We start from the raw sequence: 26,003 nt of genomic DNA, 5'->3' as shown, positions 1-26,003 counted from the left end.
CGAACGCTCTCGACAAACAAGAGATACATGTTTGGATATTTTTTAAGCATTTTTAGTATGCTAAATGAGGCAACTGACATGCAGTATACAATAAAAGGAACTTGGTCGCATTGTAGAATGAACTGGGTGTCGCCCAAATCGGGTAAACTTTTGACACACAAATATGTCAGGAGGGTCGCAATCCTCTTGGACTAGTCATCTATCTGAAATCTTTAAGAAAAAATTGACTTCTCACAAACAACGTATCAAAGTGGGATCACATGTAACTTACGACTTCCTTTTCAATGAACCAAAAAAATATTAAGAATCTATAGTACTGGAGAACAGGCACACGCCATTATCTGAACGAGTGAATTGAAGCACGACATGAATCCAATCCTGATAAGTAGCTTGTCCGCTTCATTATCTACCAGCAAATACCAAGTAAAAGCCTATAACATTATCCATACAACAGTAGTTTAGATCTTATGACATATACATTGATCAATGCCAAGTTTGAATGTTTGTGGCCTATTCTCTAGTGACAAAAACATAATATATCCATTGCATTGTTTTATACAAGTTGACCAATGATTTAGGAAACGGTCCTGATATGAATTTCTAATCTATCTAAATTTTGTTCCAAATCTGTTTCCATTCAAGAGACTGTAATACAAAAGTCATAATAACATTGGCATAGCAATCACATGGTGTCATCCAAGCGGAAGCAATCAAATTGGAAAGAAAGTAATGAAAGTAGACATACAATTTTGTAGTTCTCGAACATGCCATCGGTAAGAGAGGAAGTAGTGAATCACAAAAAACCAGTCCAATTAGAGGTATATGTGTCTACCTGCTTATTTAATTTCTTCAAGAGAAACTTGGATCATTCAGATTATGTTTAACTACTACTAGTAATGCGTTCACTGCACACAAATTCGACGACTTTAACTAGATGCTATAGATTTAATGGCTGCCAATTTCACCAAATTTTTTTATAAAAGGCAAAAGGATATGTTAAGTCACATTTAAATATAAATTGATCCAACCAAAGCCCAGTTTCCCAATTTAATTCAACAAACAAAAAATTCTACTATGATGCAACAGAGTGACTATGATTTGAGTAAGTCAGCTGAAAATCAAATCCCCGAAACAAGCAAAAATCCACCAAAATTGAAAGTTTTATAACAACATGATCAACAATAATAGCGGATATAAATAAATATTGAAAACCCAACCTGCAACGATAGTCTCTGAATCCGTTGAACAAGTTTTCTAGCATACCGGTCTTTGATTTTCTCAACTTTTCTAGTAAGAATAAAGGAAACCCACTTCCAGACGCCCTAAAACTAATTGAATTTCTGTAACAGCTGATGAAAAAGCTTTTAGTATGGAAGACATTATTAACTGAGACATGGATTTTTGAATCTTCACTTCCTCTCCCTCTCGCTTAAATCACAGAGACAAAGCCATCAATGGAAATAAGAGAAACCTAGCTCCACATTTTAACTCGACCAGGGAGGTTAAACTGGTAAAATACAATACAACTCACTCGGTGGGTTGGACTGAGTTCGCAACGCGCACATGGTCGATAGCTTTTCAAAGAGTTCGACTGTATTAATACCTTTAGTGGGAAATGGAATATGTAATTTCTCCGAGGTTCGCTCTTCTTTTTTAATATAACCTCCGTTATCTCAACAAAAAAAAAAAAAGGAAAAGACGTCTTCCCTGGTGCAAATCCTAATCAAATTTCATTTGCAAATCCCAATTCATTAAAAAGGTTCGTTTCGGGGTTAGAAACCACTAAAACAGAGTTAGTAGAGCCATTTAATATCAGACGACATCTGATATTAGATATATTTACTGATAATAAATGAAACATACAAGAAGAGAGGATAGTGTACCAATTAAAATTACAAGTAAAAAGTTTTGCTTCTTTAGCTAACTTGTCAGCAACTGCGTTAGCTATTCTCGGGACAAGATAAAAGTCATAAGAATTTAGACAAGATTCCATTATCTTCTTTGCTCCTCTAACATAGCCTTCCTTCTACGAGAAATTGATTCAAGTAATCAAATAAAAGTTCACAGTCTCCTTCTGTGGTGAAATTGCTGATCTTTATTTTTTTCTCATTGTGTTGCTTGTAGTAACCATATAACTTCCACTTATTCAGGGTCTACTGATGATGATGGTCATGTTCTTCCCCTTTCAAATTCACCTGCATCATCTCTGAGAATTAATTAAGGAAAAGCCGGAGGGTTCTGATTTACATATCTAAGTTGCATCCATATTTATTTTGTGCTTCATTCTACCATGTTGAACCCATTGTTCGGGTCTTTTCCTAGGTTCTAATAGTTTCCTTCTTGGAATATTGGAAGACTTGGCCCATAATTGTAAATGTCTCTGAATTTCTAATGCTACCTGAATTGGGGTATTTTGTTTTCCTTGAAACACTTTACTATATCTTTCTTTCCATATGAACCACATTTTAGTAAGAGTTATTTCTATAGGCATTGTGTTTATGGGTTTCTGCAAACAAGTTTTACAAATGTCTAGAAATTAGACCGAATTATTGAAATTAGATTACACAAGATGAGGTGGTAAGGACCAAAAAAACTTAGCAAAAGAGCATTAAAAGAATAAGTGCACTGTTGTTTCAGATTCTTCATAGCCAAAGGAAAAAGTGTGAGAAATATGTTTGATAATTCCATACGTCATAGGATTAGTGGTACGAGCATTTTGCAGACATTTCCATAGAAATTTTTTTTATTCGCTAAAAAACTTCTATTTTCCATAAGTTTTTCTAGAATTTATCCTGCAAATTCAGGGCACGTCTCATTGGTAAATGAGTTTCACAAGATGATTACGAAACTTAGGATGGCAAGTCGTTTCCATCCAATAGTAGGTTATACAATTAAGAATGAACTGGTTTCAGTGAGGGTCTCGATAATTACCGCCTTTGTTGTTGGAGTTTTTGCTTTGACATCCCCTCAAACTTTTGTTGCACAACACCTCATTATCATAAATATCATGGGTAGCTACGGAGTTTTTGTAAGAGTTATGTACATGTTCAAATATATTGACATATGAAAGCTTCTCAACTTGACAAACCCAAAACCCTAATTCACACACACCATGAAGATATATGTGAACCATGGATACTTGGTTTTGTACATGGAACCGATTAAACCATCACTCCAAAATATGTTGTGACCGGTTATAACATGATTCCCAATACAGGCTTAATCAGTTACACCTCGCTCCACAAAGTATCTTGTAACCGGTTATACCTTGCTTCCCGAGTTAGCTTGTGATCGGTTACACCTTGCTTCCGAAAGGTAGCTTGTGATCGATTACAACTAACTTCCCAATTCATCTTGTGACCGGTTATTCCTTGGTTATCAAAGTAACTTGTGACCGGTTACAACTTGGATTCCAATATAGCTTGTGATCGGTTACACCTTGATTTTCAATGTAGCTCATGACCGATTACAACTAGCTATATTATATAGGCAATGACTGATTATACCTCAAGTCTCAACAAGGTTAAGATAGGTTCTATCAAAGTCATCTTTCATTGGTCATTCAAAAGATTTTCAATGAATACCAAGACCAATCATGATTTCCCTTTCGATTATGAAAACAAGTGAAAAGCGGGGGTCTAACAACCACACCCAATATTTCGTTTAGGAAATCTATATGGACTAACTCCATTATAATTCCAAGAGAATCAACTAGACAATCAGACTCAATCAAGGAAAATATATCCAAGAATTATATCTATGTTTCTTAATGTAATCAGCAAATCAAACAGATAGAAATTCGCGAGCCTGATTATTATGAGAAACAACTTGAACGGTATCAAAGACCAATGTTCAAGTGTCAATCAATTTCAATTAACAACCAAAGGTTAGATTTACCAATTGATTGAACTACGCACAACCTGTGATATTTCAATTATATAGAAAATATAATGCGGAAAAGAAATAACACAGACACCAGAAGTTTTGTTAACAAGGAAAACGCAAATGCAGAAAAACCCCGGGACCTAGTCCAGATTTGCACACCACATTATATTCAGACGCTACAGACTCTAGTCAACTACAAGTTAACTTCAGACTGGAATGTAGTTGAGCCCTAACCAATCTCACACTGATTAAGGTACAATCACGTTCCTTATGCCTCTGAATCCCAGCAGGACTCTACGCACTTGATTCCCTTAGCTGATCTCGCCAACAACTAAGAGTTCCTACGACCCAAAGTCGAAGACTTGATAAACAAATCTGTCTCACATAGAAAGTCTATTTGAATAGATAAATCTGCCTCCCACAGAAATACCTACAAAGTTTTTGTTCCGTCTTTTGATAAATCAAGGTGAACATGAACCAATTGAAAATCCGGTCTTATATTCCCGAAGAACATCCTAGAAATATCAACCACTTTACAATAACTCAACTACAGTATAACTTCTTTAAAGTAATACTCGATAATATAATATTCTCGTTAAAATAAAAAAATCCCCGGTCCCGACTCGAGCCTTTAGTGCTAAAATAATAAATTCGATAAAATTATAAAATAATAGATTTTAAAAGTTCCTCTTAATGATTATTAGGTCCCAAATAATATATAAAATAATAATGCTACTAGAAAAATAAAAAATTAATTTCATACATATTAAACTTTCAATATTGGTTTGTTTTTCTTTAAAATTCAAATCAAGTTGTATTTCATCTCCAATAATTTGTAAAGCAATCAAAGTACCCAGGGCCACATTGTTATATTGCAACAAGAAGTAATTTTTAAGTGTCATTAATACTTGGAGTGCTTTTATTTGTATTGCGATTAGTCAATAGTATAATACTTTTAAAAAATTAGTCGATATTTTACTTAACATACAAGTATTATTCCTACAAATATTATTTAAGCTAGGAATTACTTTTTAAAATAATTATATATTATTTAATTATAAAATAATAATTTATTATATTGTCGATAATATAATATTTCTTTAAAATAATAATTTTTCTTGGTCCCGAGCCTATTATTTTATAGAAGTTATACTGTATATGGTAGTAGAGCGAGTTATTGTGGAATCACAAAGAATGATATAAAGAGCTTTGTGATTACTTTTTTATCTTACCTATCGGAGATAAATCTCGAGCAAATCTTAGAGAAGATAGTACTCAATATGATAGAACAAAGTAAGATCAGAACACACAACTACAAAGAAAATAGTTAGGTCTGGATTCAGAATCCCAATGAAGTCTTTAAGTAGTTAACCTATATTGGTTTTAGGAAAAACCTAGGTTAAATGAGAGTCGACTCTCGTCGCAACTGGTATCACACATGAGGTGTGGGGATTAGGTTTCCCAGTTTCTAGAGTTCTTCCTAATATAGTGTTCAAATCAGGGTTTGCAATCAATGTTACCTTGGTAACAAAGCATCCGTATTCGCCATTAGATGAAACCTGATGATTTAAGATTCAAGTTAATATCTTTCCCCCGTTAGATGGTCTTTAGCTTGTTACATACAAAAAAAATATATACCTTCATTTAGATATGGATAACCGTACCTAAACGTGTATATTGAGTTGGCTCAATAAAAGTTAGCCGAAGTTAGCCATATGAGCACTTTTCTCTTGACCTTATTCATCTTAACACTTCTAGATCAATTGATAATAAAATGAATCCAATTGTGTTACTCATAGATTTGTTCAATTTTTTATATTCTCGTAGAAGTATACAAGACACAATTGCAAAATCAGATCGATTCAAATGAACCAGTTTATGAACACTTTAGCCACGGTTTGCAAAGATTGCATTCCTTAATTTATAAATATATTTTGTCATGAGTATGATATCATACTTAACCAATTTAAGAACTTGAACCACTTAAGTTTGCAAACGATACGCGAACTTAAGTTCCGGACATTGGTCACAAGCCGACAGTTTGCAAATGGGTACACAAACTTTATCTCCAGACCTAATTCACTTGAAACCGTTTGCGAACGTGTACGCAATCTTGGTTCCCGGACTTCAACAATTAAATCATTTTTCAAACGGGTATGCAATCTTAAGTACCCTGACTTAAACAGCTGAGTAAGTTTGCGAACGGGTATGCAAACTTCCGGTCCTGAATTCCGTTAAAACAGTTCGTACACTAAGTACACAAACCATAACGTATCCATACATGGGTTTAGCTCTTAACTCACATTTCAATCATTGAAAAATTCTTAGAAGACGGCAGTAGCTGTCTCACACAAACTATTAGCTTATAAGCAATTTTCAAGTGATCGAATGATCAATACGAAACATTCCGAGCCTACATCAAATGACTGTCTCACACAAATCATGTAAGATGTTACTAGGTGATTTTCACATGATCATCTTTTGACTTTCGTCAAGAATAATGATGAACGTGGTTAAAGAAAAAAGCTTACCAACACATATCTCGAGAAAGATATAAGCGAGTTAAACTCAGATCGAAATATCAAAGTTGTATAATGTAAAGTCTATATAGCTATACGACTTTTGTCTCAATAGGAGATAGAATAGAATAGACTTCTGAGGATAGATGAGTTCAAGTCTCCACATACCTTTTGTTGATGAAGTTCCACAAGCTCCCCTTAGTAGTTCTTTGTCTTCAATAGATGAACGCCGTGAAGTCTTAAGCTCAACTACATATTCTATCCTAATCCGAGACATAGCTATAAGTAGACTAGAAATCAAGACATATAGTTTTGACAACTAAACTTGACAAAGAAGCTTGAGATACAATGCTTGCGAGTTCGACCAAGCAGTGGTCTAGCAATCTCTCCCTTTGTCAATTTTAGTGTCAAAACTATCAATACATATGGATTACAAAATAAATAAACTTTGTAGCTTCTCATCCAAATGCTTGATTTCTTTGGTTCTTCAACATTCCTTGAATTCGTCGTCACTCCAAGTAATCTAGTGATTCTGAACGTGTTCAACTCAGCATCATAGTTGTTGAAGATCCTTAGCCATAAAAATAAGAAAATAATTGTTCGCATTTATTGTTATACAGTGTCATAGTATTATTACAGAGCATCAAAGTTCAATTTTATCACAACTTTGGCAATAATACTACAGTGATATGTATCACTCCTCCTTAGTCAATACTCACAATGAAAACCACTCCCCCTTACATAATGATCCGTAAACCATATGTATATGTATTGTGAACTACAAAATAATTCTCCCCATTTTTGTCAATATAAATTGGCAAAGGTACGAAAACTAGCGGGATCATAATGAAATTCTCAAAGACATATTTCATGATTAAAAGAGAACATATCAACTTTGTTTCGATGATTTCACATAGTCGAAACTTAGTGTTTTCATCAAGGAGTTTATAAAGATACAAGATAACTCCTATAATATTCCACAGCCGCACTCCCCTTAAAGATTTGGTAATTAAGCACAACTTCAATTAAGAACTCTTCCCCATAAAATGTCATTCCCGAAAGAACAGCAAGATCGAACTTACTTTGACAAGAAAAGAAGGATTTCTTTGGACATTAACAAATCACATGAAGCATGAATTTTTATCCAGAAAACTCAATTAAATTGACCACAAAGGAACCTTAATGATTAATTTAACCGGAAATACTCAACATAAGAAAACTTATGGAGCCATACAGTACTTTCACATAGAAGTGGATCAGGGAAAGATCAATACTGCGGAATATTCAAAGATTCATTCTATTTTTCATCAATATTTGCATAATGATATCATAGACTTAATCTTTGACATATAATTCAAAAGTTCATTCTATTTTTCATTAATATTTTCATAATGACACAATAGACTTGACTTTTGACATATATGGGACAATCATAGTTCACGGACGTAAACACACATATCCTATAACATTATTTGCAATATATGAAACCAATACAGATTAATACTGCAAAATCATCTTCCAGATAACTTATAATTTTAATAAATTAATCTAAAAACATTGCAAGATGAAAATTGTTGGCAATAGCTATGTGTAATCACAATATATGCTATTCTAAACCCTAGTTATCCTTCTTAAAACACAAGAATAAATTCTCATACGAAGTTTCCTAGACATTAAGACCTCTGAAAAATTCTTTATCGTCCCCGAACTCCTTGTCGTCAACAACCATTGGAACATAAAGTTCATGAAGATATGAGTCAATTCCAACAAACCTTCTTGACTGATGCCGAACCAGGACCTTCTGAATTTCAAGAGTCCTTAAAACAATATCCTTTATTTGTTGAATCTTCTTTCTTGTTTCCTTTAACTCTTCAAGAACACCAAAAAACTTCTGAAGATTAGAGGGCAGAGCCCTTGGTTTCTTCATATTCTTTTTTTTTTCTCTCTTTAAAGTTGTAGAGGACTGAGATTTATTTTTTTCCTTCATGTTCGATGGATTAACAATCATATTAATATCTTTTCCATCAGAAGATACGATGCTTGGAGTCTCCATACAAATATGGAATTGTGGGAGAAATACACAATTAAAGCTCTACAAGCAATCTTGTGATAAAAAGAGTTTTCAGAGAAGGAAAAAGGAATCTAGGTTTACAAAACCTATATACAGAATAGGATTCATGTACGACCAATCCATAACCCTGAAAAAGGTAGAATAGTCGATTTTAACCCTCTTTCAATGACCAAAAAAAAGGAAACCTTTTCAATACCAATTTATGATATGAAAAAATCAACAAAATTCCGGAAAACAAAGAGAAAAGTAAAAAACACAAATTTTCTTTTCCTGAAACCTGATTTGTGCTCATTTCTTGTCTCTTTTGAAATCAGGCACATGAGACAAGATGCACCTTCAAAACAATTAAGCTGTGCTGGGGTGAACAATAATTTATCCACCATACACTTCTTGTATGGAATTCTTAATACCCTTTTTCACAGAATGTTTAGACCTTGTTCTTTTCGGAAGGGGTCTAAATTTTTCCTTAGAAATTAACTTTTTGGAGAAGTATTGAGTTTACATACCTCGGATGAATTAGACTTCTGAACAAGTTTGAGCTTGTTTGCTAATCGATTTGCTCTCCGTTGAAGTTTATTGACATATCTTATTTTATGCTTGTACTTGTAACACTTAGAGAGTTTACGACCCTTGAAAGTACAATAAGAACATGCCAATGTGGAGGACGGTTCAAACACCACAGTTCAGCACGCTACTAAACAAAATGAGGTACCTGAAACATGTGAAATAGAATTTTCAGTAGGCATAAAAAATTCCATTTTATCCTCCATAGTGGTTGACGAAGTTTCTCCAGGAAGAATATCAAGATTGATGTACGTATTGCTACAATTATCAAAATCAATATTTTCACCAAGGAGTGCAACGCTTGACTTTTCATCATCGTTTGAATCATAGTTATCAGACATTCAAGAGTTGCAGCAAGACCTTTGTTCCCAGTGTATTTTCAACGATTTGGACACTCATTAGCAAAATGACCAAAACCTTTACACTTGAAGCACTGTGGCATATCCTCATCATCAGTATCGACAGTGTCCCTGTTTTTCGGAGGGGCACGGTCATGAGGTTTGACTGATGACCTGGGTTTATCTCTGATGAATCGTTTACTTCTCTTCATAAGAAGATATCTAAAATTTCTTGTGGTCAGTGAAGATGAGTTGTCAAGATCTTCATCTGATGAATCGGTCTCATTAGGATCAACAACAGATTTGCCAACACTTTTACTTTCGTCAAGCAATTTAGTGTTCTTTTGTGCTTTGAAAGCAATATCCTTCCCAGATTTGGATGTTTGATCATGATCAAAGATCTTTAACTTCCCAACAAGAGTATTTATGGAAAGAGTATCAAGGTTATTTCCTTCAACGATGGCATGTTTCTTAGAATCGTATCTAGCTGGCAACGATCTGAGAATTTTCATCACAATGTCCTTTTCAGAAATAGTCTTACCTAATACAAAAGATGTATTAACAATTTCAGACACTTTGTGATTAAACTCATCAAAAGAATCTTCATCAGCCATACAAAGGTTTTCCCAATCAAAATTTAGGTTTTGAAGCCTAGCTTCTTTCTCAGAGGAATTTCCTTTGAATACAGTTTCTAAGATATCCCGAGCATCTTTAGACTTAGTGCACGTAATCACATGGTGCTGAAGATATGGGGTAATGGTATGAATGATAACATTTAATTCGTCAGAATTTTGCTTGGCAGCGAGAATCTCGGCAGGATCATACGCACCAATATCCTTTGGAACAGTTACATCGCCTTCTGTAACAACCGGTGGATCATAGCCATTAACTACACGAACCCATGATTGAAAATCACGTGCTTGGAGAAAGGCACGCATAGCAGTTTTACACCATAAGTAATTCGATCCATCAAAGAATGGTGGTACATTTATAGAGATAGCGTTTCTGTCCACAGAGTTAGATTGCTACAAACACAGACTTATAAGGTCTTCAACGTTTTTGCCTACTCAGATACCAATTGAAAAGCGGGGTTCTAACAACCACACCCAGTATTTGGTTTAGGCAAGTATGGACCAACTCCAATATAATTCCAAGAGAATCAATTAGACAGTCAGACTCAATCAAGGAAAATATATCCAAGAGTTATATATTTGTTTCTCAATGTAATCAACAAATCAAACATATAGAAATCCGTGAGCCTGATTATTATGAGAAACAACTTGAACTATACCAAAGACCAATGCTCAAGTGTCAATCAATTTCAATCAACAACCAAAGGTTGGATTTACCAATTGATCGATTCAACGCACAACCTGTGATATTTCAATTATATAAAAAAATATAATGCGGAAAAGAAATAACAGACACCAGAAGTTTTGTTAACGAGGAAACCGCAAATGCAGAAAAATTCCGGGACCTAGTCCATATTTGAACACCACACTGTATTAAGCCGCTACAGACTCTAGCCTACTACAAGTTAACTTCGGACTGGAATGTAGTTGAGCCCTAACCAATCTCACATTGATTAAGGTACAGTCGTGTTCCTTACGCCTCTGAATCCCAGCAGGACTCTACGCACTTGATTCCCTTAGATGATCTCACCCACATCTAAGAGTTGCTACGACCCAAAGTCGATAAACAAATCCGTCTCACACATAAAAGTCTATTTGAATAGATAAATTTGTCTCTCACAGAAATACCTATGGAGTTTTTGTTCCGTCTTTCGATAAATCAAGGTGAACAGGAACCAATTGACAATCCGGTCTTATATTCTCGAAGAACATCCTAGAAATATCAATCACCTCACAATAACTTAATTATATGGTAATAGAAAAATTTGTTGTGGAATCACAAAGAATGAAACGAAGAGCTTTGTGATTACTTTTTATATCTTACCTATCAGAGATAAATATCGAGAAAATATTAGAGAAGACAATACTCAATACGATAAAACAAAGTAATATCAGAACACACAACTACAAAGAAAATAGTTGGGTCTGGCTTCAGAATCCCAATGAAGTCTTTAAGTCGTTAACCTATAATGGTTTTAGGAAAAACCTAGGTTAAAGAAGAATCGACTCTAGTCGCAACTAGTATCGTACAGGAGGTGTGGGGATTATGTTTCCAAGTTGCTAGAGTTCTCCCTTATATAGTCTTCAAATCATCAGGGTTTGCAATCAATGTTACCTAGGTAACAAAACATTCAATATTCATCGTCATATGAAACCTGATTTAAGATTCAAGCTAATATCTTTCCACCGTTAGATGGTCTTTATCTTGTTACACACAAACTAAATATTCCTTCATTTAGATATGGGTAACCGTAGCTAAACGTGTATATTGAGTTGGCTCAATAACAGTTAACCGAAGTTAGCCATATGAACATTTTTTTCTTAACCTTGTTCATATTAACACTTCTAGATCAATTGATAATAAAATGAATCCAATTGTGTTACTCATAGAGTTTTTCAATTTTTTATATTCTCATAGAAATATACAAGACACAATTGAAGCAAAATCGGATTGATTCAATAGAATCAGTTCATGAACATTTTAGCCACAGTTTACAAAGATTGCATTCCTTAATTTATAAATGTATTTTTTCATGAGTATGAAATCATACTTAACCGATTTAAGAACTTGAACCACTTAAGTTTGCAAACAGATACGCGAACTTAAGTTCCGGAAATTGGTCACAAGCCGACAGTTTGCAAGTGGGTACACAAACTTTAGCTTCAGGCCTAATTCACTTGAAACCGTTTACGAACGGGTACAAAAAATTTGTTCCCGGACTTCAACAGTTAAATCAGTTTGCGAACGGGTATGCAAACTTAAGTACCCTGACTTAAACAGTTGAATAAGTTTGCGAACGAGTAGGCAAATTTCCGGTCCTGAATTCCGTCAAAATAGTTCGTACACTAAGTACACAAACCTTAATATATCCAGACATGGGTTTATCTCTTAACTCTAATTTCAATCATTGAAACCTTCTTAGAAGACGACAATAGTTGTCTCACGCAAACTATTATCTTATAAGCAATTTTCAAGTGATCGAATGATCAATACGAAACATTACGAGCCTACACCAAATGAATGTCTCACACAAATCATGTAAGATGTTACCAGGTGATTTTCACCTGATCATATTTTGACTTTCGTCAAGAATAATGATGAACGTGGTTAAAGCAAAAAGCTTACCAACACATATTTCGAGAAAGATATAAGCGAGTTAAACTCAGCTCGAAATATCAAATGTGTATAATGTAAAGTCTATATAGCTATACGACTTTTATCTCAATTGGAGATAGAATAGAATAAACTTCTGAGCGATAGATGAGTTCAAGTCTCGACATATCTTTTGTTGATGAAGTTCCACAATCTCCTCTTCGTAGTTCTTCGTCTTCAATCGATGAATGCCGTGAAGTCTAAAGCTCAACTACACATTCTGTCCTAATCTGAGACATAGCTATAAGTAGATTAGAAATCAAAGACTTACGGTTTTAACAACTAAACTTGACAAACAAGCTTGAGATAGACACACTTGCGAGTTCGACCGAGCAGTGCTCTAACAACAAGTTCATACATCTACTTCCTTAAACTAATGTAAAGTTACATAGTTTTCTAGGATGAAAGCACACCTATATTATACACACATAATCAAATAACTATATACAATAGATTATGTCGATGTCGTATTTACGAAGTTCCAAAAGATAAGCGTTTATACTTCCTAATATGTTCTCCTTGACACTTTGATCATACTATTACGACCAAGTCTCATCACTAGAGTATTATATACAATATATACAGCTTCGCATGTTATGTTTTCAATATAGCACGACTTGAAAGATACGTTAGGAATGGAAACAAGATCAAGTCAATATTGCTAACCTCAAGTAGAAGGATGATGTCGTCGTTGTAGTCGTTAATTCTTCTCATTCTTCAGGTCTTCGGAGTAATACTTGTATGTCTTAATATTCCTAGACTTTTTAGTCTAGCCTAAGCGAAGTTGATTCTAGTATTTAATCAAGCGACTCCAGATGAGTTTTGATAATAAAATATGATAACCAAACTTGACATACCAACGCTTGGTGGGTTCAACCGAGATATGGTCTAACAATCTTCCCCTTTGTCAATTTTACTGACAAAACTCTTATTACATATGAAGATGAACGAATTACAAAATAACTCATTTTTCATACGCTTGATTCCAAGATTCAACAATATAATAACATGCATATATTCAATAAATAAATGCCGATGTTTACATTTAAATAACAAAAGCTTTTACTACCCCTAAAGGTAAGCTAGGTAAATATTCAATCCGAACATATTTGTTATTCCCTTTGTAGTCAGAAATACTACACAACATGATGATATGTTTCTCTCCCTTGGTCTATGCTTTACTCTTCATTAGATATCACGTTTAAGCACATATGTATTTTCCTAGTGATTAAAAATCACTTGTTTACTCCATATATTTCTCCCCCTTTTTGTCACAAAAATGACAAAGGTTCGAGCAAACAAAGGACAAACCGAAAGGATCTTACAAATCTATCAGACTTGTACAATCTATAAGAGTTAAGCACGAAGGTTTCACATACCAATTTAGATAACCAATATTAAAATCGAAACTACAAAAGAATTTATTTTTCAATATGTTATCAAGGAAACAATTGCCCGAAGCAATTTTCTCCATAGTTCAACAAATCGACTAAGACACTTAATTCTATTGTTGAACCGATTGCGTATGTACAATCACTTGTTTCGACAAGACCAAAATAAAGATCTGAAATAACTCTATTTCTCTCATCGGGATCTAATTATTCAAGAGAATAACTTAGACCTTTACCTTTACCTTTAGACAAGCAAATACTAGGTTAGTTAACTAGTTTTTGTTGTCAAGGAATTCAATTAGACTTGAATAACCGAATCCTCCAATGGATAAGTCTAACTAAGATCAAAATTAACTTAGTTTCTTTTATCCGGAATTAAACGGACTAAACAAATGACCCCATAGTTTTGTTAAGCCAAAAACAATATATACAAACCAAAATAAATTGACTTGCAATTATTTTTCTTAACCAGAAGAAATTGAAACAAATATACACATTACTGAAAAGACGAGGGTGCCTAAATACACCATAATCTTTTTATTTGAACCTATAAGTCCTCTACCGAATGTGATCATCTATGGACAGAGTCGAGACAATACGACAATTCGGTTCACACTTCGTGTGATCGTCTATGGATACAAGATCGATATTGTTAGAACATTGCTCGGTCGAACTCGCAAGTGTTGCTATCTCAAGCTTGTTTGTCAAGTTTAGTTGATCAAAATTATCAGCCTTGATTTCTAATCTACTTATAGCTATGTCTCGGATTAGGATTGAATGTGTATTTGAGCTTTATATTCCACGGCGTTCATCGATTGAATACGAAGGTCGACTGAGGAGAGATTGGATGAACTTCATCAACAAAAGGTATGTGGAGACTACAACTTATCTATCACGCATAAGTCTATTCTATTCTATATCCTAATGAGACTAAGTAGTATAGATATATAGACTTTTATATTATACACATTTGATATTTCGAGCTGAATTTAACTCGGTTATCTATTTATCGAAATATGTGTTGGAAGCTTTTTGATTTAGTTACGTTCATCATATTATTGATGAGTTTAGTTGGAAACAATTTATTTGTTGGAAACTAAATAATAAGTCAGAAGATGATCACATGGAAATTGCCTTTAAACATCTTACATGATTTATGCGAGACAATTATTTGATATCGACTTGGAAAGTTTCGTATTGATCATTCGATCACTTGAAAATTGCTTATAAGCTAATGGTTTGTGTGAGATATCCATTGTCGTCTTCTAAGAATGTTTCAGTGATTAAAATGGGAGCTTTAGAAATAAAACCCGTGTATAGAAAACATCACATTATGCGTACTTAGTGTACAAACTATGTTGGTATGATTCAGGTTCGGAAACCAAGTTTTCATACCAGTATGCGAACGATTTTAACTGTTAAGGTCCGGGAACCAAGTTTGCATATCAGTATGCGAACGGTTCTACCTGAGTTAGGTTCGGGACGACAGTTTGCGTACGCGTTTGCAAATTGTTGGACAAGACCAAAGTTCGGAACTAAAGTTTGTGTACCTGTTTGCAAACTTAGTGGTTAAAGTTCTAAAATAGGTTTAGTATGTTTACATACTCATGAAAAAATACATTTATGAAATAAGGAATGCAATTTTTGCAAACCGTGGCGTGATGTTCATGAACTGATTCTCGTACTTTGTACATTATGAATCATTCCGATTTTGCTTCAATTGGATCATATATACTTCTATGTGGTTGTCAACAATTGAACAACTCTATGAAAAACAATTAGATTTATTTTATTATCTTTCATGATTGATTGATCAGCGCAGTTGATCTTGATGTGTTAGATGAATGTGGTTAAGTCAAAAGTGTTCATATGGCTAACTTTGGTTAACTATTATTGAGCCAACTCAATATACACGTTTAGGTACGGTTACCCACATCTAAGTGAAAGTATATTTCATTTGTGTGTGACAAGCTAATATAATCTAACGGTGGAGAGATATTGGTTTGGTTTCAAGCAAACTTAGCTTGTATCTTAAATTATATTTTCATCTAACGGTGAATATGTAATTCTTTGTTTCTAAGCTAACTTAGCAAACCCTGATTTGAAAGGCTATATAAAGGAGAGATCTAGCAACTGGGAAACCTGATCCCCATACCTCCTGTGTAATACTAGTTGCGACTAGAGTCGATTCTCCTTTAACCTAGGTATTTCCTAAAACCATTATAGGTTAACGACCTAAAGACTTCATTGGGATTCTGAAGCCAAATTCCAACTATTTTCTCTCTAGTTGCGCGTTCTGATCTTACTTGTTCTATCGTGTTGAGTACTATCTTCTCTTAGATTTGCTAGAGATTTATCTCCGATAGGTAAGATATAAAAAGTAATCAGAAAGCTCTTCGCCTCATTCTTTGTGATTCCACAATAACTTGTTCTACTTCAGTATAGTTCAGTTATTGTGAGGTGATTGATATTTCCAGGCCGTTCTTCGGGAATAACACCGGATTATCAATTGGTTCATGTGCAATTTGATTTATCATAAGACAGAACAAAACTTCATAGGTATTTCTGCGGGAAACAGATTTATCTATCAGAATAGACATTTTTATGGGATTCAGAGGCGTAACGAACGCGAATGTACCTTGTTTAGTATGAGATTGGTTAGGGATCAACTACATTCCAGTCCGAAGTTAATTTATAGTAGTATAGTATCTGTAGCGGCTTAATACAGTGTGGTTTTCAAAACTGGACTAGGTCCCGGGGGTTTTCTGCATTTGCGGTTTCCTCGTTAACAAAACTTCCGGTGTCCGTGTTATTTCTTTTCCGCATTATATTTTATATATAATTGAAATATCATAGGTTGTGCGTAGTTCAATCAATTGGTGAATCCAACCTTTGGTTGTTGATAGAAATTGATTGACACTTGAATACTGGTTTTTGACACCGTTCAAGTTATTTCTCATATCAATCAGGCTCACAGATTTCTATCTGTTCGATTACAGATTGTATTGAGAAATAGTGATACAACTCTTGGATATATTTCCTTGATTGAGTCTGACTGTCTAGTTGATTCTCCAGAATTATATTGGAGTTATTCCATACAGACTGCCGAACGAAATATTGGGTGTGGTTGTTGGACCCCCGTTTTTTCTATTGGTTTCATAGCTGGAAAACATCCTATGACCTCATAAGTCTGTGTTTGTAGCAAAGGATATCGGTGAGTATGAAGATCATGAGATTCTTGCTGGCACGCCTGGGCGGTTTAAATGCGATCATCCATGCCATTACTCCATATCTTCAATACCATGTGTGACGGACCGGAAAATTACGTCTGGCACGCCTGGGCGCGCAGGCTATAACTTCCCCGGTACGCCATTATTAAAGCTACGATACGGGACATAAGGCTAGGCAAATGCACGTCCATTTTCCCTTGCAAGCATTCTCGTGGAGCATGACGCAGCTAACTTAGCTTCCGCACCGTTCCAAGATTACCCTTGTCTGTAGAAAGGGTGTAAGGCCATAAGGCCATGCACAATACATTCTTGCATGCATCCCTGGATCCCGAGTACTATCCAGGCATAAGATATGCTTGGACTTGCACATAGGCCATTGACAGCCTAATTCTATCTCCCTTAGGCTCATGCAATCTCCGCTAACTTGCATACCGATGTAACATACCTTCGAGTCCATGCCCAATGCGTCATTGGTACATGCCTAAGTCGCACGGCTTGATAGGAAGTATGAGCATCCACTGGCTGGCATGCAACTTGCCTCATCAAGTCTGGTCACAATCATCTCTTGCATCGAGCTATCGAGCTTAGATGATATGAGGGGCCAAAGTGCTGGACCGACAATGTTGCAACTCAATGCGGCTTCCTACGTACCCTTCCCTACTATAAATGGATCAAGAACAGGCAGTAGTTCATCCACGAAGGGACATAAACTTAAACCAACTCGAATGCGAAGCCCGTGACCAAGCAATAATAGTAATTGACTAGTCCGTATATGTCGTTCCGTCAAAATGCATAAGGAATATGCATCATTGAGTTTGTGGCATGGCATAGTAAGGCCCATGCTTAACATGATCGATTGTCAAGTCTACTTAACTATAAATGAGTCCCAAGCATAATTTATACCGTTCCAGCTAAGATATGAAGCTTACTTGGTGCATGATCCGCATATACACCTTCAACTAAGTACCCTCCTTATATATGTTAACTTGACATTTTTACAACTTTGATTAGGGGAGGAAAAATCGTTCACCAACTCCCACTTTTACTATTCATGGACGTTTCCCTATATTTCCTGAATAACCGGCCAAGATGGCTGTACATTCAGTTCTGGCTCACAGGCCAGTTCCAATGTCCGCTCATGAAGGCCGAACATCTCTTGAGCCAGGTCCTCTAAAGGGCCGTGATGGCTGTATTTCCGACTTTGGCCCGTAGGCCACTCCAATGTCCAGCCGTGATGGCTGTACATTTTTAAGGCCAGCCTGCTCTGGCATGTGGCACCATTGTGGTACGATAATGGCCATAGACCAATGACCTGCATATTGCGCTATTTTGGCGCTACTTTCTTCTAGGCCATCCTCCCCACTGGCCTAATGCATCCTTTGATGCGAGATTGTACTTTGGCCAATATATCTTACAGCTTACACCCTTTTTGTGCCATATTGGTCTTGACCAATATTCCCATGTAATATGCCATTTTTAGCAGCGTATTGGCCTATGTCAATCTTCCTTTTTCTACGCAACAGATCTTGAGATGAAGCTTCATCTCAGGCCATGGCGCACCTTTAGCATACGCCATGCTAAAAACACGGGGTGTTACAATATTCACTCCTTTAAAGAATTTCGTCCCCGAAATTCAAAACAAATACTATTGTGGACAATCTCTTCGGTTTGGATTTCCTGAGCAAAAGTCTCATACCAGATGCTCAGAAATCACGTGTTTTTTCAGCTTGTCGTGGATCATTAATTAGTACCTTCTGAGCAAACGTCCCATACCACCTGCCTAGGAATCCAAAAAGAGTCCATAACTTTACCAAGAATCTCAATTGGCCAGTGCCAAAAGGATATCTCAACAAGGTATCCTAAATGTGCATCCCATACTACACACTCAGGGGTCCCTAAAGCTTACAAAGTTGGTGCCAACAAACTGTAGTACTGTGTGGAACAGGATCTAGTTGCCCACCGTCCCTGACGGTCATCCAGGTTGCCACTCGTAAATGAGATGCTACCCGGGCCTGACAACGCACACCGTTGGCCAGTTGCCAACGTGTGGGGATGATTAGTCCCATTTTCCACCCATCGTCCCAGACGGTCTTCCGGATATCCACTCATAAGTGGGGTACCACTTAGTCCAGTAAAACTCACAGCACTCAAACAAGCTCAACTCGATTTGCATAATAACTTCCACAGCAGTTAAAAACTCATTTCCGTGCAGAAATTGGCCTACTCTCCAACTTTATTTCCTTTTTGAAGGAAAATTACTCGTTGACGAGTCCAATCCTCACAGTCCCTAGAGTTATCTCGGAACTTGCTCTGATACCAACTGTAACGGACCAGAAAACTACGCTTGGCGCGCCTGGGCGCGCAGGCCATAACTTCTTCGATGTGCCATGATGAAGCTACGATCCGGGCCTTATGGCTAGGAAAGTGCACATCCATTTGCCATTGCAAGCATGCTCATGGAGCATGACGCAGCTATTTTAGCTTCCACATCGTTCCAAGCTTACACTTTTCTGTAGAAAGGGTGTAAGGCCATAAGGCCATGGCTGATGCATTCTTGCATGCATCCCTGGATCCTGAGTACTGTCCGGGCATAAGATATTCTTCGACTTGCACATAGGCTATTGAACGCCTAATTCCATCTCCCTCAGGATCATGCAAACTCCGCTAATTTGCATACCGATGTAACTTACCTCCAAGGCCATACCCAATGCGTCATTGGTACATGCAAGAACATATTGTTATCTTAAAGATAATAAATCCTTTACCGTTGAAACCAAATTTTCCGCCAATTTTTCTTTTTAAATCAAGGAAGAAGATGGAGCCCCCTTAACCAGTAATGGGGTGCGATTAACAGTTGGCTCCCTGGGGTGCCCCTTATCAGTTAGGTGCCACTTATCCAAAACTGAGAGTCCGAATAACATGTGTCCTCTGGGTGCCTATACCAACTTTTCGAGCCGAATTTTCCAAAAATGTTTATTTTCCAAAAATACCTACAAACACATAAAACACCATAATAAGTAGAAAATCGAGTACCAACAATACTGAAAATTGAGGACAATTCGGTCACAAAAATGTGTCTATCAAATACCCCCAAACTTATTATTTTCTAGTCCTCGAGCAAATCTAATCTAGAAAAATAAAAATGACTACACTTAGCACGTGCAGCAATCCGTGAAACCGCTAGGTGGCCCTAGCGGCGGAGTGTTGTCTCCGTAGGGTTTACCATAGGTGTACCCACAAAACCTTTACTCCAGACCCTAGCTATCTACGCAAAACCTTGGAAGGCACTAAAGAATCTCCTTGGTTGGTATACTCTCATTGATTACAGGAGGAAGTACCCTGATGCGAAGTTCCAATTGCTGTACACGAGTTTGCACTCAAGCATACTAAAATTCATATAAGTGACAGAGCTCTACTCAGATAGTTTCTGTACATGATAACCGGACCAATCACATGGAAAGATTAATAAGATGGATGTAGAGAAAAACATAGATGGTTTGATGTTGACTAAGGTGAACCTATCCTAATGGACTGAGATACCGGTCTGACCAATATCAACACAGCTGGCATATACAAGGGAACCAACGGGTGATAATCCTAACTCTAGGTCAACACAACTGGAATATACAAGGGTTCCAGTGGTCGACTTTATTGAATTTATTCCGGTTGGTCTGATGGTCTGGTCTTTTTTTTTTTTTTTGTATCTCAATCGCTTTATTTCACCCAATCACTTATAAGAAAATAAAAACAGAAGGTGAAAAGGATTCAACGAGATATGGCGAAACTACCATGTTTTTTTTTTTAAATTCTAACACCTGAGCTCTGTGCTTTTATGAATAGACTCTTTAGATGTTTCCATCTAATCAGATTGGTTCCTCAACTCCTATAACCAAGATGCTTCCATCCACTTAGATTGGTTAGTGCCATCCTTAATAAACATAAATTTCTAGGCTCTGGAGTTTATTTACTGCAACTAAAAAGTTTCTCCCATACCCCCAAGCTTAAATCTAACATTGTCCTCAATGTTCTAAAGATAAAATTAAAACCATATGAACAAGGAGAAACTGTTACCATTTGAAGCAAAAGAGTTAAGGAAAGATATTACCGTATTGCATGAGATTGGGTTACCTCCCAAGAAGTGCTAAGTTTAAAGTCTTCAGCCAGACTAAGAAAGGATTAGTCACCTTATAGAATAATAAAGTAATATCCGGAATAACTGCGGATCACCAAAACCAAATAGAGCTATCACAAGTAAAAGGAATCTGCACCATGTCAAGAAATTTAACAAAGAAATCACACCCTTGTCTAGTTTCCTGTTTAAGACAACTACATCTAGCTGTGGTTCAGGTTCAAGTTCTATAACTAGGTCTAGATAACATATTTTCCTGGGTTGCATTTCCTCAAAAGTTAGATCCGAATGTTCAGGCTCTAGAGTCTGGAAAAACTCAAATAAAAACTTAGAAGCACATAATAATAACCTAAATAATTGCGGATCCTTAAAGTCAATAAAATTTGACTTACACAACTGACCACAAAGAGAGTGGTGGTCTTCCTTAAACAAATATGTCGACCCTAATCTCCTAAAGTAATTAGGTTTAGTCTCGAAATTTAATATCTGACACATTTTAATTTCATAAGTTCCCATAATTGGAGAAAAAGTTTTTGGTGGGAAAACAAAGTCAATCGAGGTATCGTAGCCTGGGTTAACCACATCAACCATAGGATGGGTTTCTAACAACTGAACTTCTTTCTGGACATCATTAGGTTCAGGAAAACGTGTATGAAGATAATCTTGTAAAATGGTTGAGGCATATATGTTAAGTTCCAAGTGAGGAACCTTTGTAAGAGTTAAGGCACATGGAGAATAAAAATCACCCCCAAACTTAGAGTTTTCAGTGTCTCTATAAAGACTAGTCACAACTTCCCTAGTTTCAAGGTCATCAGATTCCTGAAAATGGTCAATTGATTCTTCTAAGTTAGGTACATCCTCACTCATCTCCACGATTTCATTTTGTTTGTCTAAGACTAATGTTTCTAAATCACTAGACTCGAAAACAATATTCTTAGGATAAACCCGCTCCTCTAAACTATCATCGCATTCGTAATCAAAAGGAAATACTACATCATCTAAGAAAGTCTTATCTTTAGTCAAATCCTCGTCATTTTGAATAGGTGAATAATTATTAAAATTATTTGGATTTGAACTAGAAATAATATTATCATTATAAAGCTCAGTTGGGGTAACAAATTCCTGATCACTATGCCTAAATATTTCAGATTCTTCATCAGCACTATCTTCATCATAATCATAATAACATGAAAATGATTGAACCTCATCTAAAGTATTGCTTCCAATTCTATCCTTGTCATCTTGATTATGTAAATAAAAATTTTCCTCACTTTCAAGGTTGATTTTTGAAGCAATGTATTGGCAATTCAGTGTAATTCGAGCAATTCTTTCTTCCGTCTCTAACTCAAGCCTACGTGTTGATTCAGAAAACCCACGTGTTGACTCAGTTAACTTACATGTTGACTCAGATAACTTCCTGAGGTTCTCTTCTAAAGAAGGTTCACTCATTGTTACAATTATTTAGTCTATAACTAAGTCATTTGTGTTCGTTGACTTATGTGTCAACTCATGTAACTTACGCGTTGACTCAAGTATCTTACGTGCCTCATCTAGAGAAGAAGAATTATAGGAATTTTGTTCGTATGACCGGTGGGCATGTGGATAGTAATTGGGATCACCATGGTATGACCCATAACCTTCAAAAGTTTGGTGTTCCCAACCACTATTCACACTATGGTCATAAAGAGAATAATGTTCATGTTTCTCAGTCGAATAATCACTGTATTGGCTATACCAGTTCGACATCCTGACTGCAAAGGAATTCTAAACAAACACAAAGAAGGCTGACTCGACCATAACAAGCCTATTTTATCTAGCAAAAAAAAAGCATGATGGCTCCCTTAGATTGTTTCTAGACCAGATTTTATTCTTTCGAAAAGGAATTCGTTAAAATCTGATCAAACCTCTCTGGAATCAATCCGAGTTAAAGTAAGTTGAATAGAGACGAGGGAAGCTCAGTAGAACTTTGATACCCAAGGCCTCACCGGCGTTACAAGGCGGCGTATTCAACTCACAGAAACCATCATGAACTTCAAAGTATGCTCAAAAGAGTAACCAATATTTTCCGAACGACTTTCCTAATAAGCTCATTACCCTATCGGTCTCGTTCTAGTCCAAATTTAAGGCTTAGGTTCACGTAGGTTACGTGTTCCTAAGGCGGGCAAGAAGGAAACGGTGATGAAATCCGAGTCCTTATCTTGATTTGGCCAGGCCTTGCCCTTTACTAGAAAATTAAATCCGATTTCAGGTCCTCAACATATATGCATACGAAATCATCCAGTAAACCCGCTGACAGGGGATTCGCGGGTGTTTAGAATTCTTACCTCCAGTTCCAGACGGGGGATGAACCGTTGAAGTCGACTCGGGACACGACTCCTATGTCATGTACGAACCCAAGGGGTCGAGGCGATATCCTAATCGACGTCCTTCTCTGCAAACAGTTTATTTAAAACTACCCTTACATAGGGTTTTAAAAATAAAGTCCAATGTTCAATGTCCAAAAGAAAAGAAGAAGAAAAAAATGTCCAAAAATAAAAACCTTAATTACAGTTTCTAAAAAAAATAAAAATAAAATTATTTACAAAATCTTCTTCTCCACTCCTTTTGGATTTCTCTTTTCTTTCCTTTTTGGGCTTTTCCTTTCTTTTCAGCACTTTCTCTTTTCCTTTAGCTTAGCTCCAAATCTGAAAGCAAACAAAAATACCAAAACGCGTAAAAAAGAACAAATAAAATAAAACCTAAAAACAAATCTATAAACAAATCCGCGTCGGCGGCGCCAAAAATTGATCGAATTTTATATAGCGCTAAATAGAATTTTTGTTCACTCGGACTTGATGAGATTGATTTTAAGAATTAATAAACTAAACTAAAATAAAAATATATACAAAATATTGTCACAAGATGAAGAGAGTTACTGGGACTAGGATTTCGTCGAATTCATAACATATGGTTCGATTTATTTATTCTCAAGAATTAAAGCTCAATAAATAAAATTAACATGGACTCTGATTTTGCCAAGGTAGATTCTCAAAAGATTAGTTGTAAATCATAAGCATGATGTATCAAAAGATTTAAGCTAAGCATACCTCATCAAATTAAATGACAACCAATTAATTCAAATCATATTTCAATTAAAATTAATGCAAAAGTCTTAAAAGAATTAAATAATTTTACCCATGTACGAAATTCGTCTTCCTCCATCGTCCCAGTGTTGGGATTATCTCATCACGACGAAAACACACTTAAAATATTTATTCATGGCTCAAAAAGTGGTTTACAAATGATGAAAATGTGAGAAAGTTATTAAAGCAGTGATTTTCTTTTCTCTCCAAAACTTCATGTTTGTAAGGTAAGAAGATATTGTTATCTTAAAGATAATAAATCCTTTACCGTTGAAACCAAATTTCCCGCCAATTTTTCTTTTCAAATCAAGGAAGAAGATGGAGCCCCCTTAACCAGTAATGGGGTGCGATTAGCAGTTGGCTCCCTGGGGTTCCCCTTATCAGTTAGGTGCCACTTATCCAAAACTGAGAGTCTGAATAACATGTGTCCTCCGAGTGCCTATACCAACTTTTCGAGCCGAATTTTCCAAAAATGTTTATTTTCCAAAAATACCTACAAACACATAAAACACTATAATAAGTAGAAAATCGAGTACCAACAATACTGAAAATTGAGGACAATTCGGTCACAAAAATGTGTCTATCAGCTACCGTTTGATATTAAATTAGTCATTTTTTGTATCAGTATGCAAAACTCACCAAATTGATTGATTTTGCGACAACCCGTAAAATTCAGCTCTTTAACCTAATTTTATCAATTTGCAAAAATTAGATTTTTTGCGCCTTGTGCGATATTTCGAACCCTATTGGTCGAAACTAATCCTAGATACACTAGGAAATTGATCCAACATGGAACTATTAGGAGCAAGATCCTAGCAAAATCAGAAAACAAGAAATAAAGAGGAACAACAACAAGTAAAAGCAGCAACAAAGGGAAGCGTGGCCACGCCACTTGGACGGCCGATCTTCTCCAACAGGCGCCGTCCGTGGCCTATCGGCCACGCTCCATGTTGCCGCTTGCCGACCCTCTTTCCCATCGACCAATCAGATCGATTTAAATGCGCCACACGAACTTTTAAATATTGAAAGTTGGTTGGTCGACACACCTAATTCTTTAAAGAATTTAATATAGGTTGCCCATGTCAGTCTTAAAACGATCAAGGCCGCACGTTTTGGCCAGTCGATTTATCAAACCTAGTCGCCTCCTAATATGGTCGAACAAGCGCAATCATGTACACCGGCAGGCTTATTAATGCCTAGGCTGATCGGCATCTCTCCGACTCGCAAGCGGAGCCACTAAATGTTTGCCAAAACAGTTGGCCACACGAGTTACAAAACCCTAATTTCTATTAAGCGGCATTACATTACTGCTGTAAAACGATCTTGGTCGCCCAAATTCGTCAGCCGAATTGACCGACCTAGATTCAATCGCAGTCAATAGGCAAGGTGCGGATATGTTCACCCGCGACCCGGTTATTGTGCTGGCCATAAGAAAGCTCCCAACGCACACCAAAAACGTTGGCCTTAAA

The 26,003-nt window shown here is 36.2% G+C and overlaps 1 long non-coding RNA gene across 1 annotated transcript; it reads right to left on the bottom strand.

Annotated features, from left to right (window-relative positions):
- Nucleotides 1-211: 211 nt before the first annotated feature.
- LOC113285730 lies at nt 212-1,480 on the bottom strand. Its single transcript, XR_003328886.1, has 2 exons — nt 1,218-1,480; nt 212-431 (listed from the first exon to the last, which is right to left on the bottom strand). It is a non-coding gene; the product is annotated as an uncharacterized LOC113285730 (long non-coding RNA).
- Nucleotides 1,481-26,003: the final 24,523 nt, after the last annotated feature.

This window comes from Papaver somniferum, chromosome 6 (genome assembly GCF_003573695.1).
Source record: "Papaver somniferum cultivar HN1 chromosome 6, ASM357369v1, whole genome shotgun sequence".
NCBI classification, from domain to species: Eukaryota; Viridiplantae; Streptophyta; class Magnoliopsida; order Ranunculales; family Papaveraceae; genus Papaver; species Papaver somniferum.
The sequence above is the reverse complement of the archived record's forward strand: the minus strand, read 5'-3'. Positions and strand labels throughout refer to the sequence as shown.